General features: G+C 46.7%; 1 long non-coding RNA gene across 1 annotated transcript; it reads left to right on the top strand.

The window, feature by feature from the left end:
* Positions 471-18,133, top strand: LOC110255527. Its single transcript, XR_002335969.1, has 2 exons — positions 471-3,993; positions 16,596-18,133. It is a non-coding gene; the product is annotated as an uncharacterized LOC110255527 (long non-coding RNA).

The following is a 21,673-nucleotide window of genomic DNA, read 5'->3' as shown; positions in this document are numbered from 1 at the left end:
GAGACGGAGCTAAAGCACCTGAAGAGGTGGAAGCGGGGTTCTCAGTAAGCAGGTTTTCTCATATTTTCTCCGCTGCTCTTTTAAACCCTATTTCTGACAGCCAGCCACTCCTGAGAGTAGGAGACAGTTAGTTCTCCTCTACTTTTTCAGGGCAGAGGCAACTACCTAAAAGGGAAAATAATATTCTGTAGAGTCATGTTAGAACTCAGCTCTGACCTGACCTTGTATCCCAAATAGTCTCCCTGCCCCTGCTTTTTAGGGCTACACCCTGGCCTATGAAAGTTCCCAGGCCAGGGGTCGAATCAGAGCTGAAGCTGCTGGCCTATACCACAGCCTCAGCAATGCCAGATCTGAGCCGCATCTGCGACCTACACCACAGCTCATGGCTACGCCAGATGCTTAACCTGCTGAGCGAGGCCAGGGATCGAACCCACAACCTCATGGATACTCAGGTTCATTTTCTTCTGAGCCACAACAGGAACTCCCCAAATAGTCTTTTTACTGTGTTGTTAATTGTGCTCCATCTTCCAATGAACTAACACAGTCTTGCAAAAATGCTCAGAAAATCTGCAAATATGAACTACTTGAGAAAGACGCAGGCACTAACTGGTTAGAAAGAAGAAATCAACGCCTAGAAGAAATAAGGACTGCCTTTTCCTTCGTGTTCAGGGTCTGTGTGTAAGGCTGGTGTATAAAGTGTCAGCGAAGGGCACCCAGGAGCCCTTTCCTAATGATCCCAAACAAATCGCAGGGAGCAAACAAGGCGTGGTTCTGGCTAATAAACAAGGTCGTAAAGTGAATCCACCAATTTCCAAGCTACCATTGTGTGGGGGGAGAGTTCTTCTTTACGAACTAAATGCATTAACTTTTATGGCAGCTGATTTCCTTCTGAGAGCTGTGTTGCATCCCATTTATCAAACGGGGTCTACCTTGAGGTGCGTGCGCGTTATGTTACTAAGAGAGAGAGAGTTCGTCAGGATGGCGCAAATTTTAAAACGTGGCTCACCTGTGGGGAGGAATAAATGAGATAAATGGGGTGATCAGAGAAAGGAAGCAGTTTACTCAATCCTCTGTGTGTGTGTGTGCGTGTGCGTGCGTGCGCACGACAAGGAGGCAGGAGTGTAAACAGCAGAGGGGACAGAGATCAGCCAGTAGGTAAACGCTGGTGACCTCGAGGGCTTAGCCCAGGAGCACACGGGTCAGGGCTACCACTGAGGTAATGCATGCACAATGCACATAAAGCAGTAGCTGAGAGTCTCTGTTGTCCTGGGACTGGCGCTCTGTTTAGGAAGACAGATTACACCCCCGGAGCGATGCCATGGCATGCTCTCTGGGCTACTTGGGCCAAAGGAGTTACCGTCCTGACATCGCAGGAGCTCAGAGATGTGCCGTGGGCTGCAGTATTTGGGGAGAAAGAGGTGCTATTGAGCTGGGCTCTGCAGAGTAGTGCTGCGTGGTTGGCTGGATGAAAATGCATGTGAAGAGATGTCACAGAGGTAGAGGGATAAGACAGATAAGGTGGCTCTGCGGATTCTGGGACATCCACGAATCCCCTGCATGGCCACAAATTATTCCATCTTTTCCCTTGCAAGAAACAATGTCGTCTGTAAAGGAAGATGATTTGAATGAACATAAAGAGAAGACCAAGGGCCAAGGAGGCCTTCTAGAAATCCTGAAAAGAACAATTCTATTGTCGTGCTGGCTTTCTATTACTTCTATGAATATGTTTGCTATGTCAATGCCAAAGACATGAAAGAGGGAAAACACAGGCTCTCGTAATGACAGTCGCCTATGGAAACAGCTGTGAGAGCCATCACGCCCAAGAACTTAAAGAGAGCTATGACATCATCCTCTGAGTTTTGAATTCCCTTCCGTCACAGCATAAAATATTTTTAAAAGCAATTTCTGGACATCTACTTAGGAGGAGGCTTCGGGTCAGGAGTCATGCTAAGGAATGAGTCATGACGCACCAGGACAAGTCCATTCACATGTTGGTCTTTGCGGTCCTTTTGCTCTGTTGCCAACACAGGCCTCCCTGCCATCACACGGACAGAGGGAAAAATGATAGCCTGGGAAATGATGACAACATCTTCTGAAAGTGTCAAGATCCCGGAGGTCATTCCTGGACTTGCTGCGTGGTTTTCATCTTCCTAATGAGCAACACCTTCTTAGGAAGCAGGCAGGAGCGGATGTCCTCCGTCTGTAAGTCCTATTAAAGGTGAGTTCAGCATCAACTCCTCGGCCTTTTAAGGTACTACTCTCCTTCTCTTCATTTGCAATGTCCATGGGCACAAAACCCAAGTCATGATCTTATCCTTTGGCTCTCTTCCCTCAGCCACAGGGCAACCTCTGCTAACTCATCATGGAGCAGGGCCTGTCATCTATGGAGAGGCCGAAGCCAGTAACACAGACTCCTGTAGTTATTTCGCTGCAGTTCCTGCTTCTCTCATTTCTACTCCCTCAGCATTTCTCCTGCCTGTCCCTCCCCCCGCCCCCATCCCTACTGCCATCGATCGGGTCTCACCATTGCACAACGGGAATATTACAACATCTCCTAACTGGCCTCCTTGGCTCTCCTGTAACTTCTTCTCCATGAGGAATCAGGAGGTGTCATTCAAACACAATGCTGGTCATGTCACTCTCCTGGTTTAAATCTTTCCTGCTCTGAAAGTAGGGTTCAAACAAGCTGGCGTAGAAAAGTCTTCAGGATCTGACCCCTGTGGGCCTCATGAACTTTATCTTAGCACATCCTTCATGTCTTATCCCACAGTCCAGCCAGGCTGAATTGTTTTCGGGAACTCTGACTGCCCCCCACTCCTTCCTGCTCCCATGGCTTTGTTCAGGCTGCTCCTGTGTGGAATGTTCTCTTCAGTGAGAAGTACTGCCTGGCCCACAAAACCGCTTTAGTTCAAGAATTATCTATGACGTCTCTCCTATCTGCTCCCCTAAGAATAATCATTTCGAATTCAGTGCTCCCTCCAAAGCTGTTCCTTCTCTGGTATCACACATCCCACCCTGTGCTGTCTGGTTTCCCGGTCTGTCTTCCCCTCCAGGCTGAGGGTGAGGGCTGACGTCATGTTCGTCCCCGTGGTGTCTTCACTCATTTGTGTTGACAACGATGAGTTAACTGTGAGTTCTCTGTTAAACCCGGCCAGAGGAAATGCTAGAAAGATGCTGCAAGACTAGAGGAGGACGAAGGGACAGTCTCCTTCCTGTGTGCCACTTTCTGACTCCTCGTCTGCTTCCTACTCCTGGGAGGAGCATCCCAGCCCTCTTCCTCACGTTCCTGCAGCAGCAGCTGAGTCCCGTTTGCAATTTCTTCAACCCTCGCAGAACCAGCCTCGCGGTGTCCCCCAAGAGACACCAGCAGTGGGTCAGCACTCTCTCCTCAGAGGCGTAGGTCCTGGTCTCTACAGAGCCCAGCGCCTCCGTTTCTAAGTTTTAATAATTCCAACCTCTTTCCTTGCTGTCCATAGACATGAGAGCTGCTTCCGGCAGTGGCCACCTCTGTGATGCAGTCAAGTTGTCTTTACACTGTTTAGTGACCTAGTTGATAACATAGCTGGTTAACAATTCTTTTTATTAATCTATTAAAACTTTCTGACCTCATCCTGATGGATACAGTCACCGAACCAAAGAAATTCTTTAACATGAGAGTGTCTGATTCAGATTTCTTCCTGTAACAACGCTGCTGGGTTAAAACCCATTTTATAAATATGGCGCCATCACATCAACGCTTACCCCCAAAACATGTGTTGAATTTGTAATGTTTTTGCCCATCACTTACTTCGGTAACCCTTTTTTTTCTAGGTGTTAAATGCGACACCATTGATTCAGAGGACCCTGGCTAATTTATGCTGGTCACTTCCTGCAGGATCCAGATCAAACTCTTTGTGCCTGGCCCTACCTTGGACCAACCGTGCTCCTGCTTCTCATTCCAGTCCTGCTGTGACAGGGGCCACCATCTGGAGCATCTGACCACGTACTCTACCGGTTTGTCATTTGCCTGCGTTTTCTGCCCTTTTCTCCCCAGCCACCCCCCACCCCCAACTATGGACAGGAGTATTTCATGTATTCCTAGGAATCCCCCACTGCTCGGTAAGTGTTATACAAACAAACAAACGAAGGAATGAAGCGGAAAATCAGGCAAAGGCAAAACCCACTTGACCTATGTCACCAGGGTTTATTGAGTGGGAGGCCTTGAGCACAACAGCACTTGATAAATGTTACCGATCGATCTTTCACTGGTGCAATTTATGACCCAGTCTCTCATGACCCCTTCTGACTTCGCTATAATTTTGCTATGGTTATTGGATCTAAATCTCTTAGAGGAAACATTAAGTTCTCCTGATGGCGACAGAGGCAGTCATAGAAGGAGGAGCATGAATTTGGAATCAGAAAAACCTAGGTTTAAATGCTGATACGGCCACTCATGACCTGTATGACCTCAGATAAGTTACTTAACCTCTCAGAGTCTCCATAGCTTCACCTGTAAGTTGGAGTTAAAATAATAAGCACTTGCTATATGCCGGATATATTCTCAATGTCAAAACATACAAATTAATATATACCCTCACAATAACCTTCTGAGGTACATACTATTGTCACATCCAGTTTACAGACAAGAAGACCAGTCTCAGGTGAAACAGCTTGCCTATAATCACTAACTAGGAATTCTTAGGGTTCAGGTATAGACCCAGGTGGTCTAGACTCCAGAGCCCGGCTTCCCAACCACCTGCTCTGTTGCCTCTTTCTTTCGTGATTACTGGAATCTCATTCAATGAGCTAATAATATGTATTGAGGGTGTGGCCCATACTAAGGGCTACATAAATGACTCTATTCTGGCATCCAGGAAGGAAATTCAGAAAAAGTGTGGATTCAACAACTTAGGTTCAGATTAGATTTACCATTGAAATGACTGGGCTGGTACGAACAGTTATTTTTGTTTCGAGCAATTTGGCAAAAAAAAAATCTCTGCCTCAAATAGTAGCAGAACATTTTCCTGCCCTGCTCAGTGGTCAACTTGGTGGAAGGCATTTGGTTCTGCAATGTTTATTCCGTGTTGTGTTGCTAAGGAAAAGGTGATGCAGTCAGATAGAAAGGCATGAGATGAAAGCTGAGCCATGCAGAGGCGGCTTCCTGAGCAAGCCCTCCCTAAAATAGCACACACTCTCCTGTAGCCTGCTTACGTGTCTCCCAGCACCTAGCCTTACCTGGCGGAATATATTTATTTCTTTATGTGTTATCTGCCCTCCCACAAAAATAGAGGCTCCATAGGGCTAGAATGTTACCTGTGCAGTTCCCTGCTGCGTGATTTTTGCCTTAAACAGTGTCCTGCTGAGAGTGGATTTTCAGTAAGTCCTCATCGAATGAGCAGGGGACAGGGTCCAGTTTTCTAGTAAGCACAGTTTTCGTGTGTTATTTTCCATACCCATTTCGGATAGGAATTGAAGATACAATCTTAACATGTAACTAAGAGAAAGCCGGTCCAGACCCAGGGCAGAATCAGAGGCTGTATTTCCTCGAGTGCTTGAGCACAGGGTGTGGATTCAGATGGGGCAGCCAGACCAGAGCTCTCAGAGGAGGCCTCACTGGAGGGCAGACCAGAATGGAATATGGAAGTGGTGTTGCTGATACTACCATGATTAAGGGCCAGCTTGAGACACCCCTTTGAGAATTCAGTGCCAGGAAAAATGTTGTCTCTCCTGAAAATGCAGTGAAGACTAACTGACTGGGTGCTGTACTTTTTGCTTTGGCTGCTTGGAAGTTTGGAACTGAAGCTAATATTTAGTAATAGCAGTGATAGTGACCTTGGCTATGGTTTTAGAATCTCTTTCTGATCTATACATACATATTCGAGTCACAGACTTGGTCCATCACTTACCAACTGTATAACTTTGGGCAAGTTAATGAACTTTTCTGAGCCTTGCTTTCCTATATAAAATAAATATTAACCTAATTCACAGCTTTTATGAATTTGAAATGAGACAAGCCATGTACTGAGGAGCGTACATGGAAGGGATGCCATGAGTGTTAGCTGTCAGTACTAATGGCCAAATAAGATACCAAAACTATGCTCCAGATGTATCTTCCAATTCACAGAAAGAGCCACGTTAACTTTTCAGGTTAAAAGTTATATTTTAAAGAGCCACGTTAACTTTTCAGTTTAAAAGTTATATTTTCAGTATAAAAATGTTTACCAATCCTCCAAAAGTTTAAGGTGAACCATATGAAATAATCGATACTCAACTCTTTTTGACTAATTTCAATGGCAATAGCTCTTCATGGCTCAGTATTTCCAGTGTGGTACCGTTGGTCACTGCCCACCAGAGGCAAATTCCTTGGATTTCCTGTGTCCACTCCAAGCTCCTTCCTCTCAGCCAGCTTGTTCATTTACACCTGTTTATAATGTATGCCCTACTTACTCCCAGAAACAACCCAGGAAGGTTCCATTCCTGTAAGAACATGGCTGTCTGTGCAGTTCATTTGACAATTAATCACCCACTGCCTTATGACAAATCCTCTGTTGCCTTGAACTCTTATGCAAATATTGTACTGGACTTAGCTTTTACAGGCCAAACGCTATTATCAGGGATAGAGAACAACCAGGCCACCTCCGAAGCAGTGGGAAAGTTGTGGGGCACTGGCTTAAGTAGCTGCAAACAGGAGACTGGTGAAGAGGAGACACAAGAGCCACAGGCCAGTGAGCTGTCACCAGCATCCGGATGGACAATGGGCCCGAGGGAGAGAAAGGACTTGTTCTCCTCAAATTCAAGATGTGAAGAAGTAGGATCCACCAGGAGGCTCTTGAGCGAGACGGTGGGTGGAAGGGACCTCGACAACAAAGGAAATCTGAGGCGTGTGGTTGCTCCTCGCCTCTGTTAAGAAGAAATGAGAGGTGGGACCAAGCTGGCAGAGGAGTAAGACATGGTGTTCACCTTCTCCCACAAACACATCAAACAAACAAACAAACAAACAAGCAAAAAACCTACATGTAGGAGTTTCCGTCATGGCGCAGTGGTTAACGAATCCGACTAGGAACCATGAGGCTGCGGGTTCAGTCCCGGCCCTTGCTCAGTGGGTTAACGATCTGGCGTTGCCATGAGCTGTGGTGTAGGTTGCAGACGTGGCTCGGATCTTGCGTTGCTGTTGCTCTGGTGTAGGCCAGTGGCTGCAGCTCCGATTGGACCCCTAGCCTGGGGACCTCCATATGCCGTGGGAGCGGCCCAAGAAATAGCAAACAAACAAACAAACAAAAAATCTACATGTAGAAAGATTCACATAGAAAATCTACTGAACCCTGGCAGAAGACTTTAACCCCACAAAAGGGGAAAAAACCCTCCACATAACTGGGTAGAAAAGGAAAAAGAGAGAGAGGAGTTCCTGTTCGTGGCTGAGTGGTTCATAAATCTGACTAGGAACCATGAGGTTGCGGGTTCAATTGCTGGCCTTGCTCAGTGGGTTAAGGATCTGGCGTTGCTGTGAGCTGTGGTGTAGGTTGCAGATGTGGCTTGGATCCCGCATTGCTGTGGCTCTGGCGTAGGCTGGTGGCTACAGCTCCAATTAGACCCCTAGCCTGGGAACCTCCATAGGCCATGGGAGGGGCCCTAGAAAAGGCAACAAGACAAAAAAAAGAAAAAAGAAAGAGAGGGAGGGAATGAGAAGAGAAAAAAACAAGGAATCAGGCTGAACCAGCACTCCTCAGAGGGAGCTGTGTAAGGGGAAAGGGACCTGAACCCTGGGAAGGCACCTAACTGATGGGGAGACCAGCTGGGACAGAGGGACATCAAAACCTCAGAGAAAAGCACAGCAGCCACACTGAGGAGGGCAAAGCAGAGAGAAAGCTGCACAAACCATCAGAATCACTGCCCTGGACACCACAGCCTCAGACACTCAGGTGGGGACTGGGCACTGAGACTCAGGCTCCGGTGATCAGTTTCAGGGAGAGGACTAGGCTTGGTTGTGTGGGGACAGCCTGAGGGCCCAGGGAGCAGTGAGCCATGGGCTGTGAAGTGGAGTGCCACAGCTGAGGGAACCCAGGAGAACCCTGGGACTGCAGGAGAAGCAAGGCACCACTGTTGGGGAGAGTGAGAGGAGGAGGGGAGGACCCCATAGGAATATCTTTCTCTGCCCACACATAGGCTCTTGGGTGGCAGGGCGCCTCTCGTGCAGGTTATGGGCAGCAGGGCACCTCTTGCAAGGGCTAAGGGCAGCAGAGCACCTCTTGCATGGACTACAGGCAGCAAGGCACCCCTTGCATGGGCTACAGGCAGCGGGGGTAAACAACCCCAGCCATCTCAGACTCGAGAGCTGGGCACAATTTGCCACCACAAGGGGTCCATGAATAGGCACCACCTGCAGCCCCAATCACCTCACGGATTGGCGCAGAGGAGGGCAATGCACTTCTCTGGGAATGTGCATGCCCTGCTGCTGCCACTGCCAAATGCTCTGGGCCCTGCCTACACCTGCCTGAGGGTCACTGCTACTTCCCAGGGCCCTGCAACAAGGAGCAGCCAGTGCTACCTCCCCAGAGGTCCTCACCACTGTCAAGAGCCCCATAACCAGGCACTGGCTACTAGCCCTGTCTATTGCATCCATCTCCCTGGAAGCATGTGCAGGCTCTTCACCAGCATGAGGATAACAGCCTGCACGCACGGAGAAAAGAAGACAGCAGGCATCCAAACCAAAAGCAGCCCTCATGCCAAAAAAAAAAAAAAAAAAAAAAAAAAAGTAAACACAAAATACTCAAGGGCACTCTTGCATATAAATAGCCCTCCAAGACTACAGTAGTGGTTTTTCCAAAATTCACAGAAAAAGAAAAATATAAGCAAAATGAAGAAGCTTAGGAACCATTCCTAGTTAAAGAATAGGAGAATTCACCTGAAGGAGCAAAGAGTCAAACAGACCTCTGCAGTCTAACAGACACCAAGTTCAAAAAGGAGAGAGTGAAAATACTGAAGGAATTAAGAGTGAATATGAAGGAATTAAGAGCAGATATGAACAGCAATGCAGATTCCTTTAGAAAGAAATTAGAAAATAGGAGTTCCCGTCGTGGTGCAGTGGTTAATGAATCCGACTAAGAACCATGAGGTTGCAGGTTCGATCCCTGCCCTTGTTCAGTGGGTTAAGGATCCGGCGTTGCCGTGAGCTGTGGTGTAGGTTGCAGATGCGGTTCGGATCCCGCATTGCTGTGGCTCTGGCATAGGGCCAGTGGCTACAGCTCCGATTTGACCCCTAGCCTGGGAATCTCCATATGCCGCAGGAGCGGCCCAAGAAATAGAAAAAAAAAAAAAAAATATATATATATATATATATATATATGGAGGAGCCAAGAAAAATTAGAAAATTCATTTGCAGAGAAACAAGCTGAGTTAAAGGCACTGAAGAGCAGAATGAATAATGCAGAGGAAGGAATAAGTGACTTGGAAGATAAAATAATGGCAATCACCCAATCAGGAGAGCAGACAGAAAATCAAATGAAAAAAGATGAAAGCAATTTGAGATCTATGGGATAACATAAAGTGAGTCAATCTATGCATAACAGGGATTCCAGAAGGAGAAGAAAAAGAAAAGGTGATAGAAAATATATTGGAAGAAATTATGGCGGAAAAGTTTCCAAATCTAAAGAAAACACATATCAAGATACCGTGGCTGTGGGGTAGGCTGGCAGCTACAGCTCCGATTCAACCCCTAGCCTGGGAACCTCCCTATGCGGCATGTGCAGCCCTAAGAAGACAAAAATAAATAAATAGGAAAAAAAGAGAAAGAAATGAGAGGCTTGGTAAGGAGTCATAGTAAGGGGTAGCACTACAGATCAATATAAGTGTACTTTCTAGACACTTAGCTGGCAAAGGTTGACTACTGCTGGATCAGAAGATGCTGTTTTTCCAACTTTTGCCTTGCTTTCTAGTTTCTAGACTGTTCACTCTCCAGGGGGAGGGAATGTGTTCAATCTGTTTGTGTGCCCGCCACCAGGTCTACCCAGTGGTAAGAACGCTCCAAGTGCCTAAGAAAGGCTGCTGGGGTGATAACCTGGTGTATCCCAGTCTTTCTACCTGACAGAGCATAATGGTGCAAGAAGGACAGCGAATCCTCATAGTTATGATAATTATGGATAACCATAGCAGCTGGGTGCCTCACGCTGTGTGAGGTTCTGTGTCTTTTGACCTCGGCTTGAGGCTTGAAGGGTATACCTGACATAGCTGAATATAAAAGCATCATCACCATAATTCATGTTTGTGGAGTATGCTTTCCATACAGTACTCAGGATCTTGTTCAACCTTGCATCAGAGATGAGATGGGTACTATCATTCTCAGTTTAAGGAAGACGCAAGGCTCAGAGAGGTTAGGGAACTTGCCTAAGGCCACACAGCTAGTAGGGGCAGGCAGCAATCTAGGATTCTGACTTCTGTCCCTAGCTTTGAATAACGTTCCTCTCATGAACGCTCCCAGAAAGCCATGTCCACAGAGGCGGAGGGGCCAGGGGCAGGGGTGAGGAAAGGGGTGGGCGTGTGACTTGTCTCCCTGTTGAGTGGTATTTTCAGGTGTGTGCATTGCTCCCAGACTGCTCCGCGCATTTGTCCTTGCTTTCCACGGAGCAGATGCGCCTCCTCCCCAACCCATCTCAAGGGCCGTGGAGCAGAGAATGAGAAGGTAAGCTCAGGCCCAGGAAGCTTCTGATGGGACAGGAACCTAGCTGGGCTGCAAAGGGCAGCACCAGGGAGCAAGGAGGGCCGGAAGGCTACATGGAGGCAGGCAAGACGATCTCAGGATTCGGTCTCAGCCTCTGACCTTAGAACCTGTCACCTACATCTTGAACAGATCTCTGTTTAGCCCCTAGCTTCACTCACTCTGGTGAGTCTGCCTCGGCCACACGTGGCCCCTGGCTTAGCAATGCTACATATGTTCCTCCTAATTAATATGTAACGCAGCGTTTCATGGCACTTCCCGGGCAGTCTCTCTGCAGAGTGAAGGGCAGATGACAAGTGAGCTTTTTGTCTTTCATATGCAGTCTAGACTGTGACATGCTCCAGTGGACAATCCAATGAGAGATGTGACCTGTGTCAGGAACATGAGCTGGCTTCCTCTTCATTCTGGAAGTTTGCTTCTTGCAGAGGGGGGCGGGGTGTAGGGGGAGTTACCAGGTGGCTCAGTTTGTCTGATGGGTGGGCACTGGGGACAGGGGGGCAAATCCCCAGAGCTGACCCAGGGGAGCAGCCCTCCTCGGTGCATTGGTAACTGGATATGAAAGACCTGTGCCTTCAAATCTCAGCCTGACACCAGATTTATCCCAGGATTTAAGCCAGTTGCCAAGTCTCTGAATACCCCTGCTTCCTCAATTGTAACGTAACTGTCCCGTTACATGTTCTGTTACTGAGTTTGTTAATAGTCCCAGGGAAGAGCTAATAAAATGAGTTGTGACACACACCAGTAAATATTAATCAAAGCTGACAAAGATGGTGGTTTTCCAAATTTAAAAGTTCCCTAGGAAGGAAAGCTTGTCTGATTTTTCTGAGTGATTTCCGTAAAGTTGGGCTGGCTCCCAGATCCTATCATGGAACCCTTTACAAAGAAAGTGATGTTTGCCTTTATTCTCTTAGTTCATCCTGCTTTTTATATTTAGATGGCTGTCTAAGGGGACACCATCAATAGCCTATTAATTGAAACTGAGAATAAGGTGTCTCTGTGTCAGGGTATAGGATTAAGCTGCAGCATTCATGTTGTGGCAGTATCAGTGGGGCACACCAGCCCGGCTGTCAGGGGAACAGATTTCATCCCACCGCAGAATGCAGTGGATCACAAACAGATCAGGAATGTTCCCGTCCAAGATGCCAGGTAACCACAGAGACAGAATGTAGCTTCTGACATATTAAAGCAGAGATACGCTCCTTGAGGAGAAACATGTACAAGAAGGTCAAAGCCTCTGTCCTCAGCTTTCTTAAAGTTCACGAAAGTCTATTGCTGCTGAATTTCAATTAAGGAATGTTTTTCCCAAGACTGGAATTATTCGTGCATTCAGCAATCTTTTATTGAACACGTCTTATGCAGTGGGCACGCCTCTCTCCTCAGCTCTGGCGATGTCAAGGATGCAAAAGACACGGTGCTTGAATTAAAGAGCACACAGGCCAGTCCGAAGGATGGACAAAAGACAGGTGATCTGAGCACATGCTGCGGAGGCCTGAGTCCGGGGTGCTGGGGGAGGCAGATGGGGGGGGCTCCAACGTGGCCGGAGGAGTGGCTTCTGGTCACAGATGACCGCTCAGCCTCACATGGTTAACTTCTCTTTCTCTCTGAAGAGATTACAACCCATGTTGTCACGGAGGGTGTCGTGAGAATAAGCCCACAATGACGCAGAAGGGAAGACGGGCCCTCAGAGGAGAGACTTTCAGCCAATCAGTGGGAGGGGGAAAGTGGATGGAGGTCCTGGGCAAGAGGAGGCTGCAGCTGCCCAGAGCTCGAGGGGTGGCTGGTGAGGGAGGGAAGGGGAGGGAGGAGACACCTGAGTGATGAGGCTCAGGAAGGCTCGGAAGGTAGAGCTTGGGCCTGATGGAGCTGAGTGCTAGCGTAGGACAGGCGGCAGGAAGCCGGAGGATTCATGGAAAGCCCTTAGGAGAGACGCTGTCCATGAGACCCCCTCCCCAGCACATGCAGCTGCCGAGTATCCATCTCCAAAGGAAACTAGGGTGTCCTTCAAAGCACCGAATGGCCCCAGAGCACAGACTGCCCTTGAAGCATTGAAAGTCCTTCTGAGGAAGGCGGGCCTATTGTATCAACATCCGAATGCAGTGGTCCTCAACCATATTTTGCCCCCCAGAGGACATTTGACAGTGTCTGGAGAAGACATTTTTGGTTGTCTGCGAGGACAACCAACTTGGGACAGGAGCTACTGGCATCTGGAAGGTGGAGGCCAGCAGTGCTGCTAAACGTCCTGCAATGCACAGGAGAGACCCATACAACACAGAAGCATCTGGCCCCAAATGTCGGTGGTGCCAAGTTTGAGAAACCCTGCTCTAACACAAAGCCCTCCAGTTTGTCAAGTTCCCCCAAACCCCAAGCAGTGCTGCATGTCCATTTCGGCAACATCACCAACGATCAACTCAATCAAGGCCCTGGCCAGTGCCTGGTGCTGTGCGAGATGCTTTATGGCGGAACCAGGAGACAGGTCACTGGGAGCACGGAGAAGTGGGGGGTTTCAGTGTTGCTTGAAAAATTCTGAGAGTGTACAACCACATTTTTTTAAAAGAAGGAAAAGAAAGCCTGAGAATTAGTTAAGAGCAAAGAAAGAGTTCCTGTGCCATGCCCGGGGTGACAAAGGGTTGACCACAATACCCATCAATGGCCAGCAGAGGGCAGCTGGGGCAACAGAGCAGGAGTAGGGGAATTTCTGCCCTTCAAGGCGACAATGCCAATAATGAGGATGCACTAGCAGAAGTCAGGAGTTCAGCTGGAATCAAACACAGGAGAAAGAGAAGATAGTTGCTCACTGACTCCAGGACAACACAGATTTCACGTGGTTGAGAGATGAGACCATGGAAAAACTGGGAACCCAGGGATGTTGGCCCAGGTGGCATTGGGCTTGGGCTGGAAAGCCAGATCCGTTGCCAGGTACTGGGCTCACAACAGAGCAAGAGGAAATCGGCCTCTGACATGCTTTCAAGGGGCAACTGGGTGCGGGTAACATTCACCTGCTCCTCTTCTCAGCCTCCACTCTGCTTCTCATGGGTCCAGTGCCTGGGATAGCAGTCAGAGGACAGCAGAAAGGACGGAGCTGCAGGGCACGCAGTGATGTAAGTCCCTCTGGAAGAGGTAAAATTCAGAGCTGCCAGGAATGTGGAAACCTGACCCTGGTTGGAAGCGGACGATTCTATGTCCCTGCCAAACAGTCTCAGGATGGCCCTGCAAAGCCAGCATCTCACTCCAGGGCAGCCTACACAGATCTCCTTTACAAATCACCCCTATCGGAACTCTTTTGTAGAAGTAAAGCAAAGAAGGCGATCCCTTTAGGGGCATTTACAGGGAGGACATGGAGCTATTCTGGGACAACACAGGTGAAATTTTGAGGACCAGTGAACAAACAGGGCCACCTCCCAGTAGTCATTTTTATCATTACTGATGATAATGGCTTACCCATTCTCCAAGTTTATTTCATGGATGTCTGAAATAGAATCAAGTCTGAACATTGCAGAAATCTCCCTTATTTACGAAGCATGAAGAGGAGAAGGTCTGAATGCCCAGGAATTTGGGCTGGAGCTGATATAACCTCCACATGCTAGGTGGGATACCATTGCTGACCTATTCTAGAAGTCCAGTAACACTGGCACACAACCACTTCAAGTGTGCAATATTCTGGTTTATTTGCTATTTTAAAAAACACTTTTTGCTTGTTATCTATCAGAACCAGAAATAATTTTCCAATACCAAAAAAAGTGGGGGGTGGGGATGAAATACATGTTATTTAAGTACTGGCCACTGCCCTAAGTACTTTTTCTATTCTGACATTTAATCCTGAGAACAGTCATTTGCGTAGTTATTATGACGCCACTTCACAGACGAAGAAGCCAGCGTTCTAAGATATCACTGTAAAAAACTAACACGTTTTTATGAAGCGCTTTCTATACCAGGAACTGAGCTATACTCTGGGGGAAACAGATAAAGTACCAGAGTCTCCCCCATGCCGGTAGGATTTGATATGCACCCGGACAATTACATATTAGAAACACTCTAATGGAAATGGGAGCTCCTGGGATCTGCCTGAAGGAGCCAGGGATGACTTCAAAGTGAGGTGACACCCACTGACTCTGGAAAGGACAGGGATTTTCCAGTCCTCCCGCCTACCTGATGTCATACCCTTGTGCTGTGGCAAAGTGAGCTTGCCAGTTTCCATGGAAATTCCCTGCAGGCTAATCAAAGCCCACTTAAATTTAAAATGGGTAGAGCCTGATATTCTCTGATGCATCCCAGTGTCTACTTCTACAAGTAGGGTTCGGTGGTCCATCATGAACCTTTGGGGGAATCCTTAAGATGGGACAAGACTGATAAAGTAGCTGACCGGCTGGCTGTCACCACCCTTTCTTCTTGTCCTGCAGCTGGAACACATGTGGGCAGTGGAATCACCTAGCTTTTTCACCTGCCCTAAATTGCTGCTACTTTGGCGGTAAAGTGCCCTGGGCACCTTCACCAGTGGTTCTCAAAGCAGCCTTGGCCAGCCCACCAGTGGTCCTGTCTGAATTTGCTCACTGGAGTGTGTATTTTGAGAGGACAGTCAAGAAAGCGAGGCTACCATAAGTGGAAAACTGGGCTGGTCCATGATGGCAGGACCTCTGCTAAGATTTCCCCAGCTATCCACATTCCCTTTCAATCATCAGTTGAAGCTAAAGGGAAAAGTCGGGGGTGCATGTGAGAGATCCAGTTTCAGTCCTGGGGGTTATGGGGAGACAGCTGCCACCATCACAGGACCAGCTTGCCATTGTGTTATTTGCCAGAAGAATATTTATTGTCAGAGCGTTCTCAAGGATATTAAAGCATGCTTCTCATCCCACTGGATTACTCCAAATAAAATGTTAATTCATAATATGCGCTCTAATGTCTTTTAAAGACTTCAAGTCAAGCACTGTTGGGAAGAAGTCTGTGTGTGGGCACAGGTACACAGTTAAGGTGGCTCGTGGACTCTGACTCTCTGGCAAGAAGAAACAGTTAAACCCCTCTTGGGCTGCCTAGAGACCTTACAGAATATTAATGTAATGAGTTCATAATAGGCAATATCGTTCATTTTAATTAGGATCTTACAGTCCCAGAAATTAAGTCGGCAAAGATCTATTAGGTCATCTGGCCTATCACCTTCCCATCCCCTCTTCAGGGCAGGATTGTTCCCCGGGGGTCTGCTCACAAATGCAAGCTTCCGTCACACTGAAATGACTGTGGCTACGAGGGTTACATCACCTCCCTTGGGAACCTACTACATGGTCTAATGGATTTCACCATGATTATTTTTGTTCCCCAAAGATTCAGCCGAAATTTCTCTTTGCTGGAGTTTGGCACATTCTTCCTCATTAGGTACCCTCAGAGTCAGAAAAGTCACAAAAATGACAGTGAGAAAGACCAGGTCTCTATTTTCTACTTGTGAGCAATAAAGATGGTAATGTTGGCCCAGGCCGCTTCCTCAGTTCCACATTTATAAGTGAGCTAGGACGTCACTCATTGCCTTTAGCCGTGTAGGACACCCTCCTTTTCTCATCAAAGGAATCCGCAGACTCACCAGGGTGGGGCCAATTTTGAGTTCCCCTGGTGGTGGTATATCTGCCATGATTCACACCATCCTACCTCGTCTGACGTCGCTCCCCGTGTAAACGACGATACAGTTGCTGACATTCAAGATGCTCTCTATCTGCTGAACGGCGTCCATCGTTCTGGCTTTGGGGGAGGGACCCTAAGGCTTTACCTTCATTAGCACCATTGCCAACCAGTTAAGCTCCCTGGTCCATATTACATTTCCTTGGAATGACACCCAAGGCATCTTAGAATTCCAAGCCAGCCAAGTGAATAAAGCAGTTTGGATCCTCCTTCTGACATATATTTCACATGTGTGTGCATGCAGGTACAGAGAGGAGCAGCAGCACCAGAGAAGGAAGTGAAGGAGAAATAGCAGCAAGGCTGCAGAAGAAAATACACCCGACATGGATAATCTTCTATTGATGAAGGAGAATTGTGTCCTCTGCATGGTGGGACTGTGACTCATTAGAGCTCCTGAATTAAAGAGGAAGGTCTCCCTGCTGATTCTGCTTCCTTGGGTTTGTTGGTGGTTATTATTATTCCCTAATATAAGAAAGACAGCAGTGCCCTACTCTGAGAGAGGATCATTCTTCTGGGCATCACATGCTGCTGAAAAAAATCCACTCATGAATTCGGAGCACAGCCAGGACTAAATTGTAGCTCCTCGCTGTCCTGCAAGAAATGGTCCCTAAATGTAATTCCCCTGAATGATTGGACTAGATGGCAACTCAGGCTGAGTGAGATGGATGAGATGGAAATGACTCTCCAAGTATGATTTAATGACAGAAAGGGCACAGTGTATATGATCGGGCATATTCTCTTTCCCAACACAGGTCCATTCATCCATTCATTCTTCCCTTCTTTCCATCTTCATTTACTGCATGCCCTTCTGCAGCCGGGCCCTGGGTGCAGTACTAAGGATACCTCTCCTGGGCTGTTGGAAGGAAGTGGCAGGTCATACATCAGTGCCTGAACAGCAAACCATTAGACTTTCACCTTCCTTTGTGGTGGAAGGGAAAGCCCATTTTAAATCTCTTAAAATGGATTATGAAATTCTATAAGGATGTACCAAGTGAGAGAAAATAACACAAGGAACCCTCATCTGCCCATCATCTACCTCTATCAAATCTCAACATTTTGAGTGATTTGCTTTAGGTTTTTTTTTTTTTTAATGTAAAAGATGACAACTATAATTGAAATCATCCAGGTAGCCCACCTTTAAGCTACCCTCAGGTAGCCATCATCATAAATTGGTGTTTATCATTCACATTCATGTTTTATACTATGCTTCACAACATGTGTCTTAAGAATAACAAGTAGGACTCTTTTATATACTTTCAAGCTTTATACAAATGGTATCCTGTTATACCTGTTCTTCTGTAGTTTGCTTTTTACATTCATTATGTTTCTGAGATATGTTTATGTTAATATCCATTCATTTCAATTCTTATGTAATATCCCATGGTATTATTATAATACTATAACTTATTTAACCAAGCTTATGGTCATATAGGTAGTTTCCCCTTATTGTGTGCTATTACGAACAACATTGCAATCTATGGTCTGTAAATCTCCTGTTTCATGATATGCCGTTATGGTTTCCATAGATTATATGCCAGGAAGCAGAGTCTCTAGCTCACAGCGATTACCACCGGGAACAAAGCCATATGGGAGAAGTTTCATCTCTCCACACCTTTGCTCACACTTATTATGATCATAATTCTAAAATTTTGGTCACCGTATGTGTGACTGGGTCACCTTGCTGCACAGTAGAAAATTGACAGAACACTGTAAACTGGGTATAATGGAAAAAATAAAAATCATTATAAAGCAAATAAAATAAAATAAAATTTTGGCCACCTTGATAAGTGAGTAATGGTATTTTTTGGTTGTTTTGATTTATAGTTTATTAGCTGGGAGGACCTGGAGCATCTTTTCATGTGTTTATTGGCAATTATTGTTTGCCTTTTTTTTTTTCCCTTAAGGAGTTGTAGTTTCTTTTTAAATTCTGGATACTAGGCCTTAATCAAGTATCTGTATTTCCAATATTTTCTCCATGTCTCGGGCTTACCTTTAATCTTTGTTTAGGGTGTCTTTCATTAAAAACAAGTTTTAATTTTAATTGATAGAGTCAAATTTGTCACTATCTTTCTATACTGTTTTCCTTTTTTTTTTTTTTTTTTTTTTTTTTTTTTTTTTTTTTGTCTTTTTGCCATTTCTTGGGCCGCTCCCGCAGCATATGGAGATTTCCAGGCTAGGGGTCGAATCAGAGCTGTAGCTGCTGGCCTACACCAGAGCCACAGCAATGCCAGATCCTAGCTGCGTCTGTGACCTACACCAGAGCTCACGGCAACGCCAGATCCTTAACCCATTGAGGGAGGCCAGGGGATCGAACCCACAACCTCATGGTTCCTAGTCGGATTCGGTAACCACTGAGCCACGATGGGAACGCCACTGTTTTTCTTTTTTATTTAATGTTTAAGGAATTAGTCCCTAACCCTTAAGTCAAAGATGCTTTCCCTACATTTCTTTGTAAAAGCGTGATGTTTTTGCTTTCATGTAGGGCTTTTTCATGCCCTTGGAATTGATTTTTTGGTGTGTGGTATGTTTTTATTCTTCACCATATGGATCATCCATTTTCTATCCTTTCCTGCTTTCTTCTATCACATTTTCCCCGAGTATGTTTTTTGTTGTTGTTCTCTGTTTCCATGGTCAATGTTTTGATTCCTATACCGCTAAGTATCTGCACCAGTGCTATAAACTATTGAAGTCTTGAAATTTGGTGAGGGAAGTCTCCCATTTTGTTCTTTTTCAAAACTACCACTTGTTATTCTTTGTCTTTGATCTTCCACATAAATTTCAACATCAGCTTCTCAAGTGCCATGAAACAACAGATGGAGTAGATCCACAATTCTGGACACCTAAGCGACTTGTCTTTGTTCTGACTGCTGGGCTGAGCGCTAAAGAAATGCCAGACATACGCTAAGTGCTTTACATATATTGATTCACTGAAACCCAACAACAACCCTAAGAAGAAGGGAATTGTTATTCTCTTGTTCTAGTTGAAAGAATTAAGGATCGCTAAGATTAAGGAACTTGGTCAAAGTCCCAGGGTTACTATGAGGCATAGCCAGAACACACCCAGTTAAAGCCATTCTAATCATATGCCACAGCTTACCTGGACATTTAAAATTAAATATATATATATATATATATATATATATATTGCACTTACTGATGAAGGAATTAATTTAAAATTATTATCCTCTTTATTTTGCCAAAGACACAGATAAGGTACAAGGTTTATCTAATATCCTACTCAATGGCCACTGAAAAATAGAACTTAAAACCCTTGGCCTCTCTTGTCTGAAACCCCTTCTTCCACCCCCACCCATGAGCTCTTGCCCCTGTGCTCTTTCAGGTCAGACAACTGGAATGCACAACCAAGAGGCCACGGTGAAGTCCTGGTCTCCGCTGAATGCTCCTTGGCCCTCAGTGGGCCATGGCGCTGAGCAAATGAAAACCGGCTCTAAAGATAAACTAGTTTTGTCAGCCTGTGGTTTCTGGAATGCTAAGCAACATTTCCATTTCATTTTGAAAAACTAACAGTGACATGGGAGTGGAGATTGACACAGCAGAGACCTCTCCTACCTCTGGCAGTGCCTGCCAAATGACGGAGCGTGCATATTTTCTAGAAAATGCGTGAAGGAAGCTGTACATGCTGGCCCTACTGAGAGCAAGTCTGCAGGAGCAGATTACATGGAAAGTAATTAAGTAAGAAAACACTGGTGAGGAGCTATCAAGGGAGCCCAAGAGAAAAGCATGTTCTAGAAAGATGCTCATCAACCAGGCTGGGGTTGGAGGACAGACCCCCATTAGAAGCTTTCAGTATAAAGCTTGACTCGGCCACCCATGTGCTTGGTGACTTTGGGCACGTCACTGCAGACAGCCTGGGGGGCTCTGCTCCCTTATGTGTGAGAAGAGGCCACGGGGGCTTTTCCTAAAGGAAGAGAATAGGTATGGTCTGGAAGAAAGAACACCAGCCCTGCCAGAGGGTTGGAGAACCTAAGCCTTCTGAAGGCTGAAAGTGAGGAGGTGAGGCCAGTGGAGGAGAGGCGCAAGCCAAACTGCATGTGGTCTGGACTCCTCCAAGCACGGTGTGTGTGCCCGAGGCCTTGACCTCGCCCACTTTTTTCTCTCACTGTCTCGTGTTGCATAAAAGCTTTAGCAAATCCCGTCACTGCCCCACGTGTGTGTCCTTTACCTCTGAGGTGGGCTTATAGGGCCAGTGGACCTCCCATGGGACCACAGCTGTTAAGGCTGCCACGAGGTGCTATTAAGTCAGCACCTAGGGTGATTAGAGGAAGGTGATGACTGAAGCAGGGATCAGATGGGGGCTCTCTGGAAGCCTTGCCGCCGCCGCCGCCTCCTCTTCCACAGCTGCAGGGGCTGGAGAAAGACTGCAAGCCAGCCCCACACCTCAGAGGAATTGCAGTGCTGGCCAGAGGCCCCACGAAGGAGCCTGGCCCAGCCCTGCCCTCCGGAATGAACCCTCTCCCACTGGTTATGATATTAATGAGGTAATTAGTGTGCATGTTTATGCACCTGTGCCTCGGCCGCTCCACATCCTTCTCCAAGCAGTGTGGTTGCCTCTGCCCGTCCTTCCTCTAGCAGAGGGGATTAAAAGGAAGGAGGGAAAGAGAAAAGTTTTCCTCGCTTTAATGTTGGCTTTGACCTCTGACATTATTATCTCTGGTCATAATATCTACAGTCTGATCCACTATTTACTGTACGACAGGAATACCTCCTCAGAGCTCAGATACTCTTCCCACCTACTGTCATGTCAGAAAGAACAAAACACCTAGGAATGAACCTACCCACTGAGGCAGAGACCCGTACTCGGAAAACTATGAGACACTGATGAGAGAAGTTGAAAGCGACACAAAGAGATGGAAAGACAAACCGTGTTCTCGGACTGGAAGAACTAATATTGTTTAAACGACCATACTACCCTACCCAATTTACAGATTCAATACAATCCCTATCAAAATGAAGTTTTAAAACCTTCTTACATTCTGTGGTGCACCTTGCTCTGCTGGATAATCTATGTCCAAGTGAGACCACCTGGCTCGTGGGCTCTGGAACCAGCCCCGCACTCATAGGCAAACAGGGAATCGTTCTGGGGCACTAGGCGCTGGGCTGATGTTTTCGGAGCTCTGCTTACCGCGGGAGCTGTGGCCACGTGACAGGTTGCCAGGGAGGCGAGAGGCAGAGCCAAGGTCGTGAATATGATTTACTCCTCCAATCATCTAGCTAGGAGTGATTCGGCATTAGCCAAGTCATTGCGTAGCCTGATGTTAATGGTTCTCAAAGCGCCAGGACCCTTGGTAAATTTCTCTGAGG

Source organism: Sus scrofa, chromosome 9, assembly GCF_000003025.6.
Source record: "Sus scrofa isolate TJ Tabasco breed Duroc chromosome 9, Sscrofa11.1, whole genome shotgun sequence".
NCBI classification, from domain to species: domain Eukaryota; kingdom Metazoa; phylum Chordata; class Mammalia; order Artiodactyla; family Suidae; genus Sus; species Sus scrofa.
Note: the sequence above shows the minus strand (reverse complement) of the source record. Positions and strands in the feature narration are given on the sequence as shown.